Source organism: Stegostoma tigrinum, chromosome 14, assembly GCF_030684315.1.
Source record: "Stegostoma tigrinum isolate sSteTig4 chromosome 14, sSteTig4.hap1, whole genome shotgun sequence".
NCBI classification, from domain to species: Eukaryota; Metazoa; Chordata; class Chondrichthyes; order Orectolobiformes; family Stegostomatidae; genus Stegostoma; species Stegostoma tigrinum.
Genome location: NC_081367.1, coordinates 32,025,481 through 32,048,782, shown reverse-complemented (window position 1 = coordinate 32,048,782; position 23,302 = coordinate 32,025,481). Strand labels below are relative to the sequence as shown.

At 42.3% G+C, this 23,302-nt stretch overlaps 1 protein-coding gene across 4 annotated transcripts in view; it reads left to right on the top strand.

Annotated features, from left to right (window-relative positions):
* golim4a (golgi integral membrane protein 4a) overlaps positions 1–23,302 on the top strand; it is a 99,494-nt gene that overhangs the window by 2,786 nt on the left and 73,406 nt on the right. The window contains exon 1 of one of the 4 annotated variants that reach the window (XM_048542001.2): positions 8,063–8,291. The exons of the other annotated variants lie outside the window; for them this stretch is intronic. The gene's annotated coding sequence lies outside the window, so the exon portion shown is untranslated. Of the gene's footprint in view, positions 1–8,062; positions 8,292–23,302 lie in introns of those variants that run through there. 4 annotated transcript variants of the gene reach the window in all.

Sequence of the window (23,302 nt, the reverse complement as noted above, 5' to 3'; positions counted from 1 at the left end):
ATGTTAAACAAACGCCTTCACTGATTTGATGTGTGTTTTGCAAATTTGGACTGTGCAGGCCCTGTGCGTGCTACTCATAACTGAACAAACACTCACCTGCATCTACAACAATGCTATTTAAAAGGCTGATCAAAAACTTAGAAACAAGATGATTTTGAATTCATCAAAATTTGCAGAAATAATATTGAATGACTTTGGAAATATTGTAGTGAGTTGCTCATTTCACAGTGAAGGTTGCTGCATCTGGCTATGGAGAGTAGAAGAGTAAGTGAAGCTTTGATGCTGGCCTTCATAAGCTACATCATCGCTGAGTAAGCACTACATGCAGTTGGTTTTCACTACTAGTGTTAAGGCTGGGCTGCATGCAATGTTAAATTGAAGTTTGACAGGAGGAACAAAGGCTAACTGGCAGGCTGTTAATGCAGCAGACATCTCGGTGTGAAATGCTCATCAGCGATTGCCTACATGTTGCCCCATCAAAATCCTCATCTGAGAACTTAGAATTCATCTGAAAACTTGTTCTTTGTGGATCTTTTAAAGGGACAATCCTTTCTCCTGATCGTGTAGCATTCCATTTCTTTTCAGTGTTTCAATATATGCAGATCCTTAACTATACCACTCTCCAAGCTTTGCACATTGACAGCATCTGCTCTGTTTCCTTCTAGTGTTTGAACACAGTGCTGCTGCTTCATTGGATGCTCTTGCTTCTCTTCAGGCTGGTATTCATTTCTAGGCTGTAGTACATGAGTAGCAGAAAGGCAGAAGGGAGGATTTGGGTGAGTGAGTGGAAGTGGAATGGAAAGCAAGAGACCCATGGACACACCATCTAGAGTTTGCACTTAATGTCAAATTGAATGATGTAGGAGAGCTCAAATTTGAGAAGGATCATAGCCAGATGCATCTCTCATCCTAAATGTTCTTGCTTGCTCTAGATATACCACTTTCTACCAATGAGATCCTATGGATGTAGAGCATCATATCCTCCGCTGAATTTAGCCAATCTGTACTTCCTTATGTTCACTTCTTCTCCTTGTGGCTATTGGCCATCTTGCTCTCCCAGAAAGCGGAAGAATATCAGTGATTGTGTTGCTCTATGCTTCTGTGAAGTGACTGTCCACCTGAACAGCTGCAGGTTTGTGGAAGCAGTTTGAAGCTGGCATCTTGGAAATTTCGTGAAGGTGAGGTGAAGTATCTGACTACTAGACCTGAGGCCTGAGTGGTAAAGAGTACTGATGAGTGATTACTGGAGAAGGGTTTGATGCTGCAGTGCAAAGGCAGTGCCGTGTGAAGAAACATTCACTGACCTTGATCACCTATGGACGATATTGAAAGTGTTGCAGTACTATTGGCAGACCCTTGGGGTAAGACGCCATGAATTGACTTCTTTGGCGACTGGCAGCTTTCCTGTGGAGAGTATTCCTTGTGGAAGTCAGAAATATAACCTGTCTCTTTGTTGGCCTTTAGGACTATTGCCTTCCTTAGCTTTTGGTCCATCTGGCATGCTTTACTTTCCACTCAGTTCCAGCTGAGTGGCATAGCAGCAGCTTTCTTCTAATGAGTGGAGCTCATTCTCAAGACAGGCACACTACCTTTGAGGGGTGCAGGCATGCTGGGATGTTTGTTAGTCTTAGTGCTGGGACAGCAGCACAGATCACATTTGCTTGAATGTCACAACAATACAAAAGACAAGGCAGCAACAGGTTTGTATATTATCTGCTTCTGTGGGGCCAGGCATGAGATTTGCTCCCCAAAATAGAAACAAATTAATTTCTAGTTGAAAATGCCTTGGACAGATAATCCCTGTGAATGAAGTCTGAGACAGCAAGCAAATTTAAATGCCTTCACTGACCATCCTTGTAATATATGGCAGATCCTCATTGTCACTTAATATAGCCTGTAAAATTGTTCCGAAAGAGTTCCTTTACCAGTGATTAATACAACATCCTCTCTGGTCTAAACAGTTGGAGAATTTTGATTTGTTAATTCCTTTTAAAAAAAATTGTTATAATTTAGATACTTTGCTGTACGATTAAATATTACTCTGTCAGAAAACTTTGCATGTCTCCTTACACCTACATCTGATTGATTTAACATATACTGTAGATTGTTTGCATTCTGCCAATTTTTAAAATAACTGTTAAATTGCAGTTGCTTTTACATACTCATCATGCTGCCACAGCAGACATATTGGCTTGACGAAAGGGCAAATATATTTCAACTAAAGGGCTAAGATATTGGAATGTGAAAACCTGTGTTTAGTTTGGACAAAGTTCGTTTACTAATTAGCCTCAAACAAGTAACTTGTGGTTTTTGGGAGATGGAAGCAAAGCATCTCATTATATTGCCAGTTAAAATATTGTGTTTATGTCTGTCCTTTTGTGGACAAATAACTGTGACAACAGAGTGCAAAATAAACAACATGTTAAACATCTGAGTTTGTACCAAATAAGTGATACTCTGTGAATTGTGAATCACTGTAAACTCTTGCCTGATTAATGCTGCTCCATCGGTTTCCTCCCACAGTCCAAAGATGTGCTGGTGAAGTGAATCAGCCATGCTAAATTGCCCGTAGTGTTCAGGGGTGTGTAGGTTATAGGGGGATGGGTTTGGGTGGGATGCTCCCAAGGGCGGTGTGGACTTGATGGGCCAAAGGGCCTGTTTCCACACTGTAGGGAATCTAATCTAATCTAATCTTCATGGTCTCTCAAACAACAGCTTGCTGCCAGTCTTCCAGGGAGTCTAAAGACAGTATTCAGTTTGACGTTACTTCCAAGATAAACTTACTGCAGAAAGATATAAATGAAATCTAAAACTGTCAGAAGCCTTTTAAAGATGAGATTTATGTTTCTGCAGTGCCACTGAACCTCTCCATCCCAGAATAGAGCAGTTGAAATAGTGAGGTTTCATTCGGGCAGCTAGTAAATTGTTTGTGAAGATCTTTAAAATATTAATTTTAATTTGGAACAAAAACAAAGTTGCTGGATAAGCTCAGCAGATTTGGCAGCATCTGTGGAAGAGAAAAAAAGAGTTAACGTTTTGGTCCAGTGACCCTTCCTCAGAACTGATGGTGGCTGGGAAAATGTTAGTTCATATAGGTTTATATCAGGTTTCTCCTCCACAGATGCTGCCAGACCTGCTGAGCTTTTCCAGCAACTTTGTTTTTGTTCCAAATTAAAATTTAATGTTTTAAAGACCTTCGGTTCTTATTAATTTTAATTTTCTTTTTTATGTTTCTGGGTTTTGTTGCCCTCTCTTAATCCAATCATTCATTCTTTCTTACTCTGTACCAATTTGCCTTTAATTCGTCTTACTTCTTTCTCAGTCATTTTCAGTGTTTCCTTCTCAATTCTTGTTGGTTCCATCCTTCACCAGGTGTCCATTGCTCTCAGCACACCATTGAGCACACCATTATCGGTTCTTACCTCCAGCTAATTATGGCTGTAAGACTTTGGAGCTTAAAAATGGGGAAAATAAAACAAATAGGCCACATGGTCAGGCTCCGCTATCAGCAAATTCTGGACAATGTTCCTCCAGCAGTTAGGCAATGATGTCACATTACTGTTTTGCCAAATCCCCCTCTCTGCAGTGTGTGGAAGTAAAGTTTTTGCAGGAGCTGAATTTGGGTAAATATTCATTCTAGAAATACTTTCACTTGCCACAAAGTGGTGCATATAATTTAATTTTAAATTATGGTATTGAGGGTCCTCTACTGTAGCAATGAGTGCACTTGGAGTTAGGTTAGTGCTTTGTTCTATTAATCTTTTTGTTGAGGTTTTTCACATTGAACTGTTAGTAAAACTGGCAGGGTTTGTGTAACAGTTCAAAGCCTACCTACTGTAGCCTGTAGCATCTACTGCTTAAACAATGCCTGTGTAAATACTTGCAATGACCAAAAATGAGAGAGGTTTCCTCCACCATAATTGCAGTCTGGGAAGCTCTGGACCACTGAGCATGAACTGACATTTAGCAATTCTAAAATGTAAATGACAGAAAGTTAAGGTTTCAAAGTTTGACTGGTGAAGTAATTTTGACCAGGAATTGCTAACGTATTCCAATGGTTCAGTTAACTGTTTACTACAGACGTACCACTGGTGTTAAGACACATTGCGCATGTTTAGACTGCACAAACCAGATTCAGATGATAAAATAATATTTTATAGTCGTGTCCCAGAGGCTTGGTACAGGCTAAGGTCTTCAAGTATGACAGTAATTGGAGCATTCTAAAATTTAAGGGATAATTCAATAAATGTATTTGCTTATGTTGATGAGCAAATGTGTAAAAGGTAATTTTGGTTAGGCAGGATGGTGGAGTAATCAGATCAGCCATGATCTTAATGAATGGCAAATGGCCATCATGTTTGTATCTTCCTATGTAATGCGGTTGGGAAATACATACTTGTTTTTTTGTTTAAAAAAATTGTGTTTAATTGTAGACATTTGAAATTTCAATTACTGAGGAAAATTTTGGATACAAAAAAAAACCAAGAAAGCATTTTGAATGACTTGTGAGGACTTGGTAGTCATATGAGTCAGTTACTTCCAGAAAATCTATACCATGTCTATGGTATAGACATCCTTCTGAGAAGAATAACATGTTTAACACAGAGAACAATACATGCTCAACTGCTGACTTCTGTTATAGCTCCTTAAAAGAGAGAAGCAACAAAGAAAATTTAAAAATAAACTTGTATTATACTCCCTCCTCACCTTTTTTAGAAAAAAACTGAACACTGAAATACAGGGTATTACGTGTAGGTATTTTCCCAGATAACATATGATTTTTGGTATTGAGCCTAGACTCAGCATTTGTCCACTTACCGTAGATGCCAACCAAGATGAGAGACTCTTCCTGTTTTACCTCATTTTTTGTGGCTGATCATAGAATGTAAGAAACTCCTTTATTCATTAATAGGATGAGGGCTGTGCAAGCTAGGCAGCATTTATTGCCCATCCCTAATTGCCCATAGGACAGTTGAGAGTCAACCACATTGCGGTGGGCCTGGAGTCACATGTAAGTCAGACCAGTTGGCAGTTTCCTTCCTCAAAGGACATTAGTGAACCAGATGGGTTTTTTCCTGACAATTGGCAATGGATTCATGGTCATCATCAGATTCTTAAATTCCAGATATGTTGTTGATTTCAAATCCTGCAGTGATGGGATTTGAACCCAGGTACCCAGAATGTTATCTGTGTCTCTCAGTTAACAATCTAGTGATAATACCACTGGGCCATTTACTCCACTGGATGGGATTATTTCCCTGGGTTGGATCATTTTCTTATTACGCCTATAAATTTTCACCAACGATTCAATATCTCAGCCTAACTTTGACTAACAAAAATAATGTCTTGTCACTGTTTTCGTGCAGATTATCACTGCTTTTCATGAAGCTCCTCTAACAAGCTGTCTTTATCCTTACTGGAATAATAACTCTTGAGTCCCTGAGAGACTGCCTTGATCAACACACATTTCATTTTCGTATGTGAAATAATTTTGCAGCTGCTCATCAGCACAATGTTTAATCCAGTCATTCATTACATAACTGAACCCTCACTAAGCATTGCATTCTTTTTCTTCACTAGTTTTACTGAGCAGACACTGGTGTGTCACTTTTGTATGTAAAGTAACTCACAGGCACTTATAGTGGGTGGAATAAGTTAGTCGTGCTGTGAATGTGTACATTGGTATAGTCTGCTGATTTATATTAAGTGTTGTGCTGATGGGCCATCGATATCAAAGCCCACCCCTGAAGCTTGCTGCCACATGGGATAGTATTTCCTTCTTTGAAACAAATATGATTGTAAATGCTTGGTTGTCAGCTAACAAAGTAAGAACCCTACTTTACAAATGCTTGTGGAACTTAGTAGTATAACTTGTGACCATTAATGACTTTATCTCAAAATGTGAACAGTTTTGCTGTGACCACTTTGAAGTACATGAAGCATATGATACAGACCTCTATACATCATCTTGCATTATATGACATAACATCACACCTAATCCCTGTCACGAGGTAGTGCTCACTAAAACCACTTGTTTCACAAAGATCACGATGGATCAAACAGCATCAATAGTCATTACATTAAACATTTCGTCAAATACTTTCTGACACTCCTCAGACCTATTCCATCTTTGAACAGTTGAAACTGTGGACAGATGTATTAGCTAAGTCAGGATGATCTAAAAACAGAACGTGACGGTCCCTGTGGATATTTCTAAGTTCTTCTTTGTTCACCGGTCTCTTTTGTTTTAAATTCCTCTCATTCTTCTCTTACACCCTTCTCCTACTTTCGCCATCTGTTTGGTGGATCAGGTATATTCTATTCAATACCACAAAAGAAAATTTTTTTAGCTTTGATGCCATGCTGTTGAAGTCAATCTATATCTTTGTCAAAACTTAATCTGTCTTCTCCATCTTATTGCTGAGTAGAATGTCACCAAACAAACCTTTCGTCCCATTTAGTGCCTGATTCATGATGGTTTGGAACATTGTGGGAACAGTGGACACCCCAAATAGTACCCTTTCTTACGAGTTAAATCCTTGGTATACAAGGAGTAAGCAAGTTCTTTAAGGGAGTCCCTTGTTCTGGGTAATTATTTCTAACTGCAAACGAGCATGTGAAAAATCTGTTTCACCATGCGTTTCACTATTGGCTAAATTAGAAAATGGATCATAGAGCTGTACAGCACGGAAACAGAGCCTTTGGTCCAACTTGTCCATGCTGACCAGATAGCCTAAATTAATTTAGTCCTATTTGCCAGCATTTGGCCCAGATCTCTCTCAACCCTTCCTATTCATATACTATCCAGATGCCTCTTAAATGTTGTGATTGTACCAGCCTCCACCAATTCCTGTGGCAGCTCGTTCCACACATTCACCAGTCTGTGTGAAAATGTTGCACCTTAGGTCCCTTTTAAGTCCTTCCGCTCACGCCTTAAATGTATGGCCTCCAGTTTTCAACTCCCCTGCGCTGGGGGAAAGATTTTGACGACTCACCCTGCCCATGCCCCTTATGATTTTATAAACTTCTAGAGGGTTACCCTTCTGAGGCTGCAGAGAAAACAACCGCAGCCTACTGAGTCTCTCCCTATACCTCAAACCCTTCAACCATGGCAACATCTTTGTAAGTCATTTCTGAACTCCTTCAAATTTAACAACATCTTTCCTATAGCAGGACGACCAGAAGTGATTGCAGTATTTCAAAAGTAGCCTAACCAATGTCTTGCACAGCCACAACATAACCTTCCAACTCCTATATGCAATACACTGACCAATAAAGGTAGGCGTACCAAATGCCTTCTTCACTATCCTGTCTACCTGCGACTCCACTTCCAAGGAACTATGAACCTGCACTCTAAGATCTCTTTGTCTGGCAGCACTCCCAGGTCCATACCAGTGAGGAAAAGGCCTGCCCAGATTCGCCTTTCCAAAATGTAGCACCTCATGTTTATCTAAATTTATCTCCATTCGCCCATCTGATTGAGGTCCCTGATTGTACTCTGAGGTAACCTACTTCGCTATCCACTGCACTGTCTGTTTAGGTATCATCTGCAAATTTATTAACCATTCCTCCTGGATTCGCATCCAGATCATTTATATAAATGACGAAAAGCAGTGGACCCAGCACCAATCCTTGCAGGACACCGCTGATTATTGTTTTCCAGTAAGCAATGGTTAAGTATCATCTTCAATCCCCTATTTGTTTATTATCTTGAAAGTCTAACACCATTTTGCTTTATGAATGGCAGTTGTTGGTGTGATCTGTTTGTTGTTCTGCACCTTCTGAATTGCTCTTTGTCTTCCTAATTCATCCAGTTCTTGGGATTATTGTTTCTAACTGTGCATAAGACAGTGACCCAGTTTTACGAGATGCTGGCCACACTTTGTCCTTTATCTTGACTTCAGTCTTGTGATTTTGTAATTTGGTTGTCTTTGCACAAAAGACCACTTTGTGCTCATGTTGGAAAATTGTTTTTGGAATTGAACCAAGTCATTTTCAATCTAGTTTTATGACAGCAAATGTCACTGACGGATTTCTTGGAGTCTCCTTCAAAGATAGTAGATGCTGCTGCAGCTAATTGATGATTAAATTAAGTTATAAATCTCTTAACTTTTAACAAGGGCATTGGAATTATATCTTTAGCCCATTACTCTCATTTCCAATGTGCTATCTTTCTTGCTGTTTGAACATAACTTTTGATCTTACAGCACGATAACATCAGCTTCTGTTTCCACATCTGCCATTTGTGCAATTGAGGATTTCCAGTCGTGATTGACCAGAGTGTGAACCAGGTATGTAGCTGTGACCTGGGACTTTAGCATGACAGTATCTTCTCCTCCTGTGTGCTATCTGGGTTTGACCGACTTTCTCATAGGCATGATACTTTGACTTACAAGGGGAACATTCCAGTTATTGGTTGCTACCATGGCAACGGTAATTTCTAATTTTTTTTAGGCTTAGACGGTAGCAGCTGCGGCTTGGATTTGCTGAAATCCTTGCAATTTTCACCCGTCCCTTTCTGACGTGTAAATGGTTTGGGTATAGTTATAAGACTCCTTCCATGTCAGCTTTTGCCTTTATTCAAAAGTTTTGTCTTACACCTTGACTGTTCTTTAGGCTTCTATGAAAGTGTCTTAAAGTTGCTTCTAAGTTTGCATCATACTCAGTTTGGTGAGAGTCCCTTCTAATTTAAGAATGTAATCTTCAACAGTTTCACTTAGTAAATATTCTATTTGGCAGAACGTAACACTGTGCAATTTCATTGTTAGTCATTCGGTAAAGAGTGCAGAATTTTATTAATTACAGCATATTCTGCGATACTGTGGTCTTGTGGACAGTGTTGTTTTAACATCACATCAAAAGCATCTTGCCTAATCGTGGTGAGGAAATGATTTACTTTGTCTTCGCCTACTTTATTCAATATGAACTAAATGTTTAACTTTCTTTCCTCATTACATCAGTCCTATTTGTCCTCAAATATGTCTTCAGTGCTATTTTTTAATAATTTATTTTATTATGCAACGAGTTAGCAATGTACACATTGAACTACCCAAAAGTCAACTTGGTATGGATCTGGAGGAACTCAGCAGGTCAGGCAGCATCAGAGGAGCAGGAAAATTGACATTTCGGATCGGACCCTTTTTTTTAAGCTGGGGAGGGGAAAGGGAGCTGGGAAATGAATAGAGGGAAGCGGGGTGGGGCTGGACAAAGGTAGGTGGGATGGTGATAGCTGGATGCAGGTAGTGGGTATTGAGCATTGGTCAGTGGGAAGGGTGGAGCACATAGGTGGGAGAGAAGATGGACAGGTTGTGTCAGGTCAAGGAGGAGGGAGGGCTAGCTGTCGCATGAGGCTAGGGGTGGCGAAATTTTAAAACTGGTGAATTCCATGTTTAGGCTCCTGAGGCGGAATATGAGGTGCTGCTCCTCCAGTTTGTGTGTGGTGTCATTGTGGCACTGGAGGAGCCCCAGGATGGATCGGTCATCAAGGGAGTGGGAGGGGGAGGTAATATGGCTGGCGACTGGAAGGTGTTGTCATTTATCGAGTGCAGAATGCAGATGCTTCACGAAACAATCCCAGAGTCTCTGCTTGGTCTCACTGATGTGGAGGAGACCACGTCAATGGATACAGTAGAAGAGGTTGGAAGTTGTATAGGTAAGACCCTATTGGATATGAAAAGTATGTTTTGGGCATTGGATGGAGGTGTAGGGGCAGGTGTAGCACTACTTGCGGTTGCAGGGAAAAATGCCGGGTGTGGTAGGGCTGGTGGGGAGTGTGGAGCAGACAAGGGAGTCACGGAGAGAGCGGTCCTGCAAAAGTTAGACAGGAAATATCTCTGTAGTGGTGGGTCGGATTGTAGGTGGCAGAGGCTGATACACTGGATGCAGTGCTTGGTAGGGTGGTTTGTGAGGACCAGAGGAACTAAGTCTTTATTTTTGTTGGGGGAGAAGGTTTGGGGGCAGGAAATGCAAGAGATGTCGTTAAGACCATTTTTTGATCACTGGAGGGGGAGTTGCAGTCATTGAAATACCGTCACCTCAACCTCCGCACCCAGCGTATCATCCTCCACCACTTCTGTCACCTACAATATATGAACATATGAATTAGGATCAAAGATAGGCTGCCCAACCCCTCAAACTTGCTCCACCATTCAAACGAATCATAGCCGATCTCAACACCATATCGTACCTACCCTTCTTCATCTCATCTAACATGGTACCACTAGCTGAAGTAGCAGCACTGGCAGATTAATCAAGTTAATTTTCTGTGGTAAATGCGCCTATGCACTGAATGTAAGAAATATTTAACACTGCAGTATGTAAGATATTTCCCTTCGAATTCCAGACCGTCCTTCCCCACCATCCTACAAAATCAAGTTTTATTGGCAACCGATCCGCCTTAGATATTCAAGATGAGTGACGTTAACAAAATGACGTTGTGAGGATTGTTCGTTGCTTATACATCATTAACAATCACACTCAAGACTGGGCTATTTTTAACTTAAACCTCTTGCAAATGTCAATGAATGCAGTTTTCTGACAAAGCACAGTCAAATCATTTTACAGACTTGTGATTTATAGAAGCTGCTTGTCTTTATGTACCATTGGCTGCGGATCACAGCTGTTACCATCTTCTGCCAACAACCTACAAGAAGGAACTTGTGCTTCTACAGCACCGTCCATATTCTCAGAACGTCTCAAATACTTTTAAGGCTAATGAAGCACTTTTGTAATGTTGTCATGGTAACATTTTAGGCAACTACAGCAGTCTGTTTACAAGGTCGCATAAACCACAATGAGATAAATGACCTGATAAATTTTTATTAGTTGTGTTATTTCAGGATTAATGTTACCCGGAAAGACTCATACATTCTTTGCATTCTGCTGTAGGCTAGTTTTTAGATCAATATGAGACTTTGAGATAACACATTTGAAGATATCAACTGAACGGTTACACTTTAGTAGTGCTGCACTTCCTTTGCACTGCCCTGAAGTTTTAGCCTGGTTTGTGCACTTGGATCTTCAAAGTGGGTTTTAAACCTAGACCTTTTTTGATTTTGAGGAAGAGTCTTCGCAGTGAGTCAGAGCTGATACGTTTTAACGCAAATTTATATCAATGTAATTACATACTTGGAAGAGCTCAAAAACTGAAGTAGTTTGTGTTCGTATGCTGCAAGACCAGGACCACATCCAGGCTTCTATTAACAAGTGGCAAGTTACATTCTCACCACACAAACTGATGACCATCTGCGACAAGAGACAATCTTACATATCAGTCAGTGATATTCAGTGGCATTTCCATCCACATCTTGGGGTTGCCATTGACCTAAACATAACTAGACCAGCTATATTGTATAATATATTGTACCATAAATATTGTACCTACAAAAGGCAGGCAGAACCTCAGAATACAGTGATGACTAGCTCACTTCCTGACTTCTCAAAGTCTGTCCACTATCAATAAAGAACAACTGAGATGTTTGATGGAAATGTGACCACCAGCCTAAATGAGTGAAACTTCAACAACTATGAAGAAGCTTGACACCATCCAGGACATAGCCTGCTTGATTAGAACCTTATTTAGCACCAGAGCAAAGTGGTAGCACTGTGGCAATTCATTGGAGGCCTTTCAGAAATGCCCTGTAAGCACCTGATTTCCACCATCATAAAGGGTGAGGGTTGTAGATGTGTGGGAACTCCACCACCCGCAAGTTCCCCTTCAATAAACTCACCATCTGACTCAAGTATATTATGTTACTTCAGGGTCGCTGGGTCAAAATCATGGAACTCCTTACCTCCCATCGTTGTGGGTGTACCACATTATGTAGACTGCAGCAACTCATGAAGGCAGTTCTCCAACATCAACTCAAGGGCAGCGAGTATGGGTAATCAGTGCTGGTCCAGACAGCCATGCGCATATGCCATGAGTGAATGAATAATAATAATAAAAAAAGGTTTGTTTAATCTCTCATTGCAGCTTAACTTTTGACATTAGGAATGAAGTGTGAGGAGGTGGTTTTGGTTGCAGTTGGTGGTGAGTTTTGAGAATGATGCATCACTTAAGAGAGGGGTGTTTCCCTTTGCATTGGGAGACTAATTAGAGCCAGTTAACTGGCAAGGTAGGGCACGGCTGTGGTGGATGAACAGTTTCTCCAAGTGAAAACTGATATGGTCCTGAAGGCAACCTCCTGGCAGTAGGCTGAGGGACTCTGTATTTGTATTCTCACAGACTCTTCTGCCGTTGGCTCCCAGCTATGTCCTATGGAATGGGTCTCCTCCAATATGATAGCCTGGCTATGGTGGCCACAAATAATTTTAAGTAATGTGCAGTTTCTCAGAGTGTACTTTCCTCTCATGATATCACTGCCTTCTCCTGCCTGCCACCCATCACTGCCAATGCCTCCCATTGGCCCAGCATGTGCTCCTCCCACCCACTATCCTTTTATTGGATGTTGCTCCCAAAGTCAACCTATTAGCTTTCCTCCTCTGTTAGGAAGTTGTATGTGGCCATGTTTCACCATCAGGGACAAATCACACATATGGTCCCAAATTCTGGAAATCTTCAGAAGCAGGAAACATCTGCCCCAGGTACCATTTGTGAAAATCTATGCAGCGATCCATTGGTGTCCTTCCTGAGTTTGCATCACACAGCTTTACTCAGCCTTTTGCTACATCAGTGTTTTGCTAAGGGATTTGGCATTAAACCATATAGAGGGTGTGAACTTGGTATGTTTACTTAGTAGACATCCACTGAACATGTCAAATAATATTACAGCTGCTTCATTCACATTAAGTAAATTTTTGATGCATGACAAATCTTAAACACAGTAAATAACCTCTCTGACAGTGAATTAATTTGCTGTCAATTTTCAAAATTGAAAATTTACTGAAAATTCACAAGTATGAATCCTGTTCTTCAGATTTTAAAAAAATTGTTGGAAATTTTAAAGAACGAGTACTTTGTTATTTTTGGCAAGAATGCTGTGATTTAAGAAGTATGCTGTAGTGTAACGTACTTATAAAGACTGAATGCAGTATAAATGTGATAGAATAAGACAGAAAAGTGCTGGGCATCCTGAAATATTGAGTTGGATGTTACTTTTCTGGCTCAGTGTCAGTTGCGTTAAGTTTGATGGAGGATTTTTTTTGCTGTGAGGCCTAGTGAGATGTCTCACTGTACTTAACAAATTCATCTTCCTAACTGCCTACCCTGTCAGTATGGGGCAGCTCCTAGCTTATGCTAGCCTCATTTTGTCTTGTGCAGCTCCTAGACAACTAGCCACTGCAGGGATGCCCCAGAAATGACTGGCATCCCCTGTGCAGATGCCATCTTTAACATGTTGCTGTATACCCAGTTGAGCACTGTTAGTTTGAAGCTGTGCTGCTAAGTTTCTGTCATTTGGGTTGCATACGGCAGCTATGGGGAAATTGATACCTTACTTTGTGTGTAGGGACCTGGAGGTCCTGCTGGATGGGATGGTGCAGAAGAGTCATGTCCTCTATTCCCAGGGCAGCGGAGGAGGCTACCGCACCAGACCATGCCAGCCTGGCCTAAGGTTCCCACCTAGATCAAAGCAGTCTCACCAATCTGGAGAAATGCACACCAGTGGAAGAACTTATGCTTCCAGCATAAGTGCCACCATCTTCTTTCTGATACTGCACACTCACTATATATTTACTGTACTAACCCCCCACCAGGACTGAAGCTCTAACACTCTCATTATTGCCTGTAGTATGTTCCTTCACTTGCATTCACCTCATCCCATGACACCAATAACTCTGCATTCCCGCTGTGCTGCCTACTCAGTTGTTCAGTAACATCTCTCCGTTTGCGCCAAAAGTAATTGTTGTGCCACCCTTAATTTTTGCCCTTCTTACTTTACAGAAGTAAGACAGCCCAAGGTAGAGCAGAAGGACTAAAGTTAGATGGTAGGCTGCTTCTCATTCAACTTCTCATCTTTAATGTGGAGAAGATGTTGACAATAAAACAACTGAGCACCAAAACAATGGAGTTTCTGAAATGTCTTCATGATGGTTTCTAGAGCATCATGTTGAAGCGCCTAGTATAGGATGTTTGATTTTGATTTTGATTTTATTGTCACGTGTACCAAAATTATCATTAAAATCAATAAAGGAGAGTTGATGGCTGTAGTATATTTGGATTTACAGAAGGCATTTGATAAGGTCCTCTGCAGGAAGCTGGTCAACAAAACGGTTAGCGTTTAGTATATAAGTTACTGTCATGGATTGACTAACAAACAGAGAGTAGGAATAAATAGGTCATTTTCACATTGGCTAACTTTGGGGTACCACAGGGTCAGTACTTACCCCCAACTGTTCACACTATATACTAATGATTTGGAGTTGGTGACCAATTATATTATATCCAAATTTGTGGATGATACAAACAATATACTGGAATTTGTGTTGTGAGGAAGATATAAAACATTTTCAGGAGGATTTGGACAGGTTTAGTGATTGGACAAGAACATGGCAAATAATGTTTAAAGTAGAAAAATGTGAGGCTATCCACTTTGGCAGGAAGAACAGATGTGCAGAGTAATTTTGAATAGTGAGAAGTTGGAAAGTGTCAGTATACAAAGGAACTTTTGTTCTGTCGGTAAGTTACTGAAGGTTCAAATGCAGGTGCAGCATGCTACCAGGAATACTCATGGAATGTTAGCCTTTTTCGAAAAAAGACTTTGAATACAGGTGTAGTGAAATCTTTTAATTGTGTAGGAGCTTGGTTAGGCCAAATCTTGAATACTGTGTGTAATTATGGTTTCCTTATCATGGCATTATTACAGTAGAGAGATTGCAATGAACGTTCACCAGACTCATTCCCAGGATAATGGGACTGTCCTATAAAGAGAGAGTAGGCTAACTGGGGCTGTATTCTCTACCACATCAAAGAATAAGAGCAGATCTTACAAAATACTTGTATTGATCGACAGGATAACTGAAGGGTTTTCCCCTGGCTGGGGAGTCTTGAACCAGGGAGCACAATTTAGAACTGAGATCAGGAGATCTTTGGAATTCTCTTCTTCAGAGGGCTGTGGAAGAGGGCGACAAATGTTTAATATCATTAACGCTATAGGTTTGGCGATAGTGTAGGAAAATGTCATTTAAGCGTTCAATCAGCCTTGCTTGTGTTAGAAGAGGTGCCTCGAGTGAGCATAAGTTCCTTTGTTCAGCTGTGGTTTTGCTGTTTGTATTGAGTATCGATGGCTATAAGTGGTGAAGTGCAGGCCTGTGCCCATATCCAGCAGATACTTATACTGCTTGACCTCGGAATCTGTGGCAGTCACCCAATTTGTGTTCCTGAGCGTACTGTATGTGAACTAGAAATTTACAATGATGGTTCTTAGAGGCTGGCTCATGTCAGAAGCCAAAATTTGAATGTGGAGTGTGTGTAGCCTGTACAATGGAACATACCCTGAGATGTTGGCCCCTGGTGTCCAATATAGAACAGAGACCATGGTACTGTAAAGCACAGGAATGGGCCCTTCAGCCCAGATTTTATGCTGAACCTGATGCCAGGTTGAACCCTTCTGCCTGCCATTAGTCCATATCTCTTCATTCATTGCATTTTCACATGATTATCTAAAACTGCCTTGAATGCGCCTATTATAAATGCCTCCGCTACTACCCCTGTCAGTGCACTCAAGATTCCTACCATTCTCTGTGTAAAAACCTTGTCCTTCACATCTCCTTGGAAGTCTTCCCCCAACCTTAAATGCACACGCCCCAGTTTCAAACATTTCAACTCTGGGAAAATGATTCTGTCAACCATATCTGTGCATCTCATGATTTTATAGACTTCTATCAAGTCTCCCCTCAGCCTCTGCTATTAAAGTGAAAAAAAACCTGAGTTCTTCTGACAGATAGTAGGAACTGCAGAGGCTGGAGAATCCAAGATAACAAAGTGTGGAGCCGGATGAACACAGCAGGCTAAGCAGCATCAGAGGAGTAGGAAAGCTGACGTTTCAGGCCTAGACCCTTCATTAGAATTGGGGGAGGGCAAGAGGATTCTGAAATAAATAAGGAGACAGAGGGAGGTGGATAGAAGATGGATAAAGGAGAAGATAGATGGAGAGGAGACAGACAAGTCAAAGAGGCGGGGATGGATCCAGTAAAGGTGACTGGCATGTTAATAATACATTCACAGTCGTTGTAGTGGAAAAGTAGTACAGCAATGGACATTCTTTCTCGGTTGCTGAGACATGATCTTCCTCTGCCTCCATAGGCCCAGTCTTGATTCCTTGCGAACAAGGGTCAAGATCCTGTCTTCTTAGTGGGCAAGAAACCAAATGTCATATCCACTTCCACCCATCCTGGTGCTTTTGTCTCTATTATTAGCCATTTTCTCCTGCAATGAGAGAAGGACATAGATTGTGTGAGATGAAAGTGGGTGGTACAGCTTTTTGTGTTGATGTAGGTCAGGGAAAGTTGGTGAAGTGTCCTGAGTGAGTGAGTAGGCAGCACAGAGGCATGCAAGTCTAGCAGGGTTCTGGGGAGAGAACATGCTGCATGCAATAATAAGAGTGTTAGATTATGGGTCTTGGTTGAACATGGGAGGTGGTTGTAGGACAGAGAGTGTGAGGTAATGAAAAGATAGTGGTGCTTACCTGACAGCACGGAGAAAGTCATTGACATTCTTGTGGCATTGCTGGGCATCATTGATATGGGTGGCAACCCCAGGCCAGGCCAGCAGGATCTGTTGTCATGACCTCCATTGCCTGTCCTGGGAGAATAGGCCAGCCCTCCTCTGGACTACCCTATCCACCAGGATGTCCAGATCCCGACCTGCAGAGTAGGGCACTAATTTCACTTGTCTGCCATGTTTTTAGGTTAATTTTTCAAACTGCATGGCAGTTTTGGTTTGCTCGCATTTGAGCAGTTGCATGACAGACATTTAAACATGTTGCCAGCACCAGGGCTGCTAGAACGTCCCACCACTAGTAGGTACATCGACAAATTGGATTAGTGTCGGACCGGCAGGGTCCCATAGGAGTGTGGAATCTCAGTATTGAAGTGGGTTTGGTATGATAGTGCGAGAAAACTCACTTGGCCTCACAGACAGAAACCCTCTATGTGGTTCAACAAAAATGAAACTTAAGACGATGTCCGTTAAGATTAAAATGATCACCATTAGAAAGACTAATATCAACATTGGATCAGACTCTGCAGCAAATACTTAGAAATCATGGGACACTTCATGTGAAATATTCATAGTTAGGTTTTAAATTATTTATTTCAACATTGAAATCTGATTGCTTAAGAACTTGTTCAAGATTTCTTTTATTACGTAGGATGGCCAAGTTTGATTGAAGAGACATTGTGCTGCTGGTGACTGGATTAGAGAATCAATCTTTTTACGGTTATAATCTTCACAGTAACAAATATCCTTCATATATTTACTTTATATTTTGGATGTTAGCCAGTCTTTTGCAGCTTTTTTTATATAACATGCTAGGTTAATACATCACCTGAGCAAACAATTAAATGAATATTGATGTATTTGGGTACATGTCAAGTAGAGGGGGATGATTAGTCAGCATCTTTTTGTTTGGTAGACAATCAGTTGATGTATGTACGGCTGCAAGGTGCTATTAGTGCGAAACCTGCACGTAAAACCCTTTTAAATATAAGCAATTAATGTATCATTGCAAAATTCGAGTGGAGGATGATCATTGAGATGGATGCATAGTTATGGGACATTGGCTTTGAGAATAATTTTTATAACCTGGTTATTTCGTTGCAGAGACTCTGAGAAGATGGTTTTATTATGACTGATGCCTTTGTACGTAATAGCACCCCAAAGATTGATGGTGAGGATTGATTAGTAATCCTGATTCAGCTTCTATGTGGTAAATTCACTTACATAAATCATGCAGTGAAGAGCAGTGGATGCAGGTGCGGGAAATATGCCATACTCAATGGGCTTGAACTTAATCATTATGGTGATCTTCTCCAAAGGTTATTTAATCCGGGCTGGGTGACCTGCTGCATTGATTACAGCAATTTAGAGAAACGATGCTATGCTAATGCATGTAAGTATGTTGTATAAATTTATTGTCATAGAAGATCTAAAGCAAGTGCAATTAATGCAGATTGCCTCTGAGGGAGATTACTTTGCTGATAGATATTACTGTGTACCCCTACAAATATTTTATAGACTAATGAGGTGGAAGGCCAGAAAAATTTCTGTCACAGTGAAAGTCAAAAGGAGATCCTGTTTGTCATTTGTAGCAAATTATGATAATGTCATTTTAATGCTGTAGATAATAGACCAAAATGACTGTAGAATACCAAGTATTGTAAGCTCTAGTCCATAAGTTGGACTTAACAAAAGTTTAAATTAAGAAGTAGCAAAATATAGTACATTAGGTGCTAATACATTATTATAGTAAACTAAATTGTTTGCAAAGTAGTAATATGTGACTTCACTAATTATACTGATAATTCTGAATGTGGATCAGATTCTGTGATGTAAGTATTCAATACTTCTTTTTCAACCTCAACGAGTCTTCGCATGTTCAGCCTCATATGGTCTTGTAAGAAACCACATTTTAATTTTGGAGCTATAAACTGAAGTGGAAGTTAGACTGCTATAAATGAAGTATCAGTTCTGATGAAGAATCACTGGACTTGTAACATTAACTCTGTTTTCTTCCCGCAAATGCTGCCAGTCGTGCTGAGTTTTGCAAATAATTTATGTTTTTGTTTCAGGACTCAGCTTGAGTTAGGATATGAGCAGCAGAGTTTTGAGTGAGCTGTAGTTCACAGAGGGTGGAAGGTGGGTGACCAGTCAAAAAAATTCAGAATCATCTACCCTGAGGTTATAAGTGCAGGGATGGATGGTTTCAGTGGCAGGTTGGCTGAGGCAGTGACTAAGAATAGTGATATTCAAGGTATGCAAATAGGTGGTCTTGCTGATGGAGAGATTATGTGATAGGTTAATAGTCAGACAAGATGCTAAGGCTGTGAGCAGTCTCGTTCAGCTTCAATCAGCAAAATTAATGAAGAAAATGTTTGCATTGAAATATCACCTCAGGTTTATTCCAAAACTCTCTGCAGATGATTGCTCAGCAACGTAAACACAATTTGAACTCAGTAATTTACCACATACAGCAGCCAAGATTGATGTTTGGATGTGTTGCTTTAGTTAGTTAAGCAGCAAGTATGGGTCTGACACTGTGAGAATGCAAGTGATTTTTGAACGCTGTCGTTTTTCTACATTTACCTGAGAGAGAAAGGGACTGCAGTTTAATGTCATGTCCCGAAGTTGGCACCCAACATTGAAGCATCCCTCATCCTGGACTGAAATGTCAGCTGTTTTGTTCGTACATTTTGTGGAGTGGATCTTGACCTACAATCTCCTGCCTCACAGACACGAGCACTGCTAAGTAACCAAGACTGGCGCATCTTGGGTACAGGTAGCAGCAGAGTAGGACACTCCAGCCAGAGCTCGTCTGCTGTGTCTGGTTTTCTTCTTTGATTCACAGTCTCTGGCGAACGAGAAATCCTGCCCTCCGCTGGCACAGTGCCCTTCCAGCATAGCTTGGCGAAATCCTGGTGTTGGTGTGGCGACCGCCCGTAGGGGCCTCCCTTTGTTGGTGTGGCGACCGCCCGTAGGGGCCTCCCTTTGTTGGTGTGGCGACCTCCCGTAGGGGCCTTCTGGTGTTGGTATGGCAACCTCCCGTAGGGGCCTCCTGGTGTTGGTGTGGCGACCTCCCGTAGGGGCCTCTTGGTGTTGGTGTGGCGACCTCCCGTAGGGGCCTCCTGGTGTTGGTGTGGCACCCTCCCGTAGGGGCCTCCCGGTGTTGGTGTGGTGACCTCTCATAGGGGCCTCCCAGTGTTGGTGTGGCAACCTCTCGTAGGGGCCTCCCGGTGTTGGTGTGGCGACCTCTCATAGGGGCCTCCTGGTGTTTGATGTGGCGACCTCCCGTAGGAGCCTCCCAGTGTGGGTGTGGCGACCTCCCGGTGTGGGTGTGGTGACCTCCCGGTGTCGGTGTGGTGACCTCCCGTAGGGGCCTACCGGTGTCGGTGTGGTGACCTCCCGTAGGGGCCTCCCGGTGTCGGTGTGGTGACCTCCTGGTGTTGGTGTGGCGACCTCCCATAGGGGCCTCCCGGTGATAGTGTGGTGACCTCCCGTAGGGGCCTCCCGGTGTTGGTGTGGCGACCTCCTGGTGTTGGTGTGGTGACCTCCCGGTATCGGTGTGGCGACCTCCCATAGGGGCCTCCTGGTGTCGTGTGGTGACCTCCTGAAGGGGCCTCCAACTGTTGGTGTGGCGACCTCCTGTAAGGGCCTCCTTGTGTAGGTGTGGCAACCTCCCGGTGTTGGTGTGGTGACCTCCCGTAGGGGCCTCCTTGTGTTGGTGTGGCGGCCTCCTGGTGTTGGTGTGGCGACCTCCCATAGGGGCCTCCTGGTGTCAGTGTGGCAACCTGTGATATTTATTTCAAGCCTACCGACTCTCTCAACTACCTAGACTACACCTCCTCACCCATTTTCCTGCAGGAATGCCATCCCCTATTCCTAATTCCTCCGCCTCTGCCGTGTCTGTTCCCAAGATGGGGTGTTTCACTCCCAAACATCTCAGATGCCCTCTTATCTCAAGGACCACAACTTCTCCCCTTCAGTGGTCAAAAATGCTTTCGATTGGATCTCTTGCATTTCCTGCACTTCTACCCTCACACCCCTTCCCCTAACAAAAACAAAGACAGAATCCCCCTTGTCTTCACATATCACCCCACTAACGTCTGGATTCAACATATCGTTCACTGTCACTTCCACCACCTACAATCCGACCCCACAACCAAAGAGATAGTTTCCTGTCCACCCAACTGCCTTTTTTAGGGACCACTGTCTCCATGACTCCCTCATCTGCTCCACACTTCCCACTAGCCCCGCCACCCTCAGCAACTTTCCCAGCAACTGCAGGAAGTGCTACACGTGTCCCTACACCTGCCCTCTCACCCCCATCCCAGGCATCAAATAAATCTTTCACATCAGATAGAGGCTCACCTGCACATCTGCCAATGTTGTCTGTTGTATCTGTTGCTCCCGATGTGGGCTCCAATACATCAGTGAGACCAAGCAGAAATTCAGAGACTGCTTTGGGGAGCACCTGCGCTCAGTTCGCGACAAACAACAAAACCTTCCAGTCGCGAATCATTTCATATCCTCCTCCCACTCCATCCTGGGTCCCCTCCAGTGTCACAGTGATGCCATCCGGAAACCGGAAGGAGCAGCATCTCCTATTCCGCCTCGGGAGCCTATAGGCCAATGGCCTAAATGTGGATTTTACCAGTTTCAAAATCTCCCGTCCTCATCCCATTCCCAACCGTCCCTCTCACTCCCGCCTCCATGACCTGTCACAACCTGTCCATCGTCTCTCCCACCTGTCTGCTCCTCCCACCTCACTGACAAATCCCCATCTCTCCCTACCTGCACTCACCCATCACCATCCCACCTACCTTCCCCAGCCACACCCCTCCTCTCTATCTATTCCTGAGCTCAGTTCCCCCTCTCCCATTTTTGAAGAAGGGCCCCAAACCAAAACATCAACTTTCCTGCTCCTCTGATGCTGTTTGGCTTGCATGCGTTCCTCCAGTTCCGCACTGTATTATCTATAGGTTACCGCATGATGTACAGTCTCCTTCCCAAGTTTTATATTCTCATCCTTTGCCTTTGTTTAAAGTATGATGCTGTGAAAGTGCAGCTGTAGTATAGTGAGCGATCCAATTTAGTACTTTCAGGATTTTCCCTGTTTTGGCAGTTTGCACGAGGAAGCAAAACAGTGGAGAGCCCATCAAGTTCCTTCCTCAGGGAGGATAATCTATTTATTTTTTCTCACTTTGTTTGAATATGTTTAACAAGCAAGCAATTGACGTGATATTTTGAAATTAGAGGGAGTCAATGTGGAAACATACTGAAATATGTATCAAGCATTTGCAGTGAATACAATACAGTTTCAACTGAGGATGAAATTTCCTTGATATTCAGCACCTCACCATTTCTAAGTTAACAGTTGGAATTCTGTGTCCACTTACTCTGCTAATGAGGCAAACATTCAATAGTCTTATGACCTGGATTTTGGAGGCACGAAATTTATAAAGTGCAAAATAACAAAAGTTCAGGCTTTTGTTACGGCAAGTAAACAGAATGCGTTCTATTTGTGGTGCTGGGCTCAGTGGAGGGGATTCAGTATAAATCATCAAGCGTGGCTTGTTAACACGACTACTGGCTGAGCTGGCCTGGTCCTGAAGGACATTTCTTCCAGACTGGGCATGCAGCAGGTGGGGCAACAAACAGCTACTTAATCTTGTCCTTACTAACTTGTCTATTGTAGATGTACCTGTTCTTGATGGCATTAGTAAAATAACTAATTTCACTAATGGTACTCCTGAGCCCTCACATCAGTCACTATGAAGTTATACCTCTGGCCCAGTTTGGTATGGAGACTTTGAAAAGTCAGTGTCATGCCTCAGTAAGGAACATTTATCAAAATGTTGCCTTATCAAAGTGCACATTTTACACGCAAAGGGTACGTGCTTGACTCCAGTAAGGAGTGCTACCCTAGGACTTACAGTCACGGCCATTTCGTTGAGGTGCTTACAGTGTGTTCACCATGTAAGCCATTGGCCACTTGCTGTAGGTATTACGTTGACATTGAACAGTGCCATTCAATGACATGTCCACATCCCTTTGACTGTTCAGTGGTCTGAACTGTGACGTGCTGCCTTCTGTGCTAGAAAGTGATGAAAGTCACAGAGGCTGGCAGCCTCCTAGTATGATCTGAATGAGTGAGTACTAAGAAATAAAGTGAAGACCAATAGGAAAAATCTAGAAGATGCAAAGTGACCTGACAGAAGCGTGTGAGTTGCTTGTGTCACTCCACTCCAAAGTCAAGTGTCGAACAACTGAATCAGTATGGAGTCGGACCTAGAGCAGAATTGATGACGAGGTGAGGCTGCTGGTTTGCCAGTGCTGACTTGTGTGGATGAAAGGTGGAGGAGAATGGTGGCCATGGGCCATGCAGGGATATTCAATGAAGATAGATTAGGGTAAAGGTTGGCAGCTAGCAGGTAACTGCTGTGAGTTCCATGTTTGGAATTTGCTCTGTCAATTTCTCAGGGACAGAGAGGAGAATTGGAAGTTGTTTGTAGGGAATTAAGTTAATAATGAGATTCAAATGTATGGAAATAAGGAAGTTGCTGTTTAATAGTGAGTTTCTGAAACTACACCTAAACTTTAAGGGAAAAATGGGTAATATTTTCGTCAACACTGAGATTCCGATTT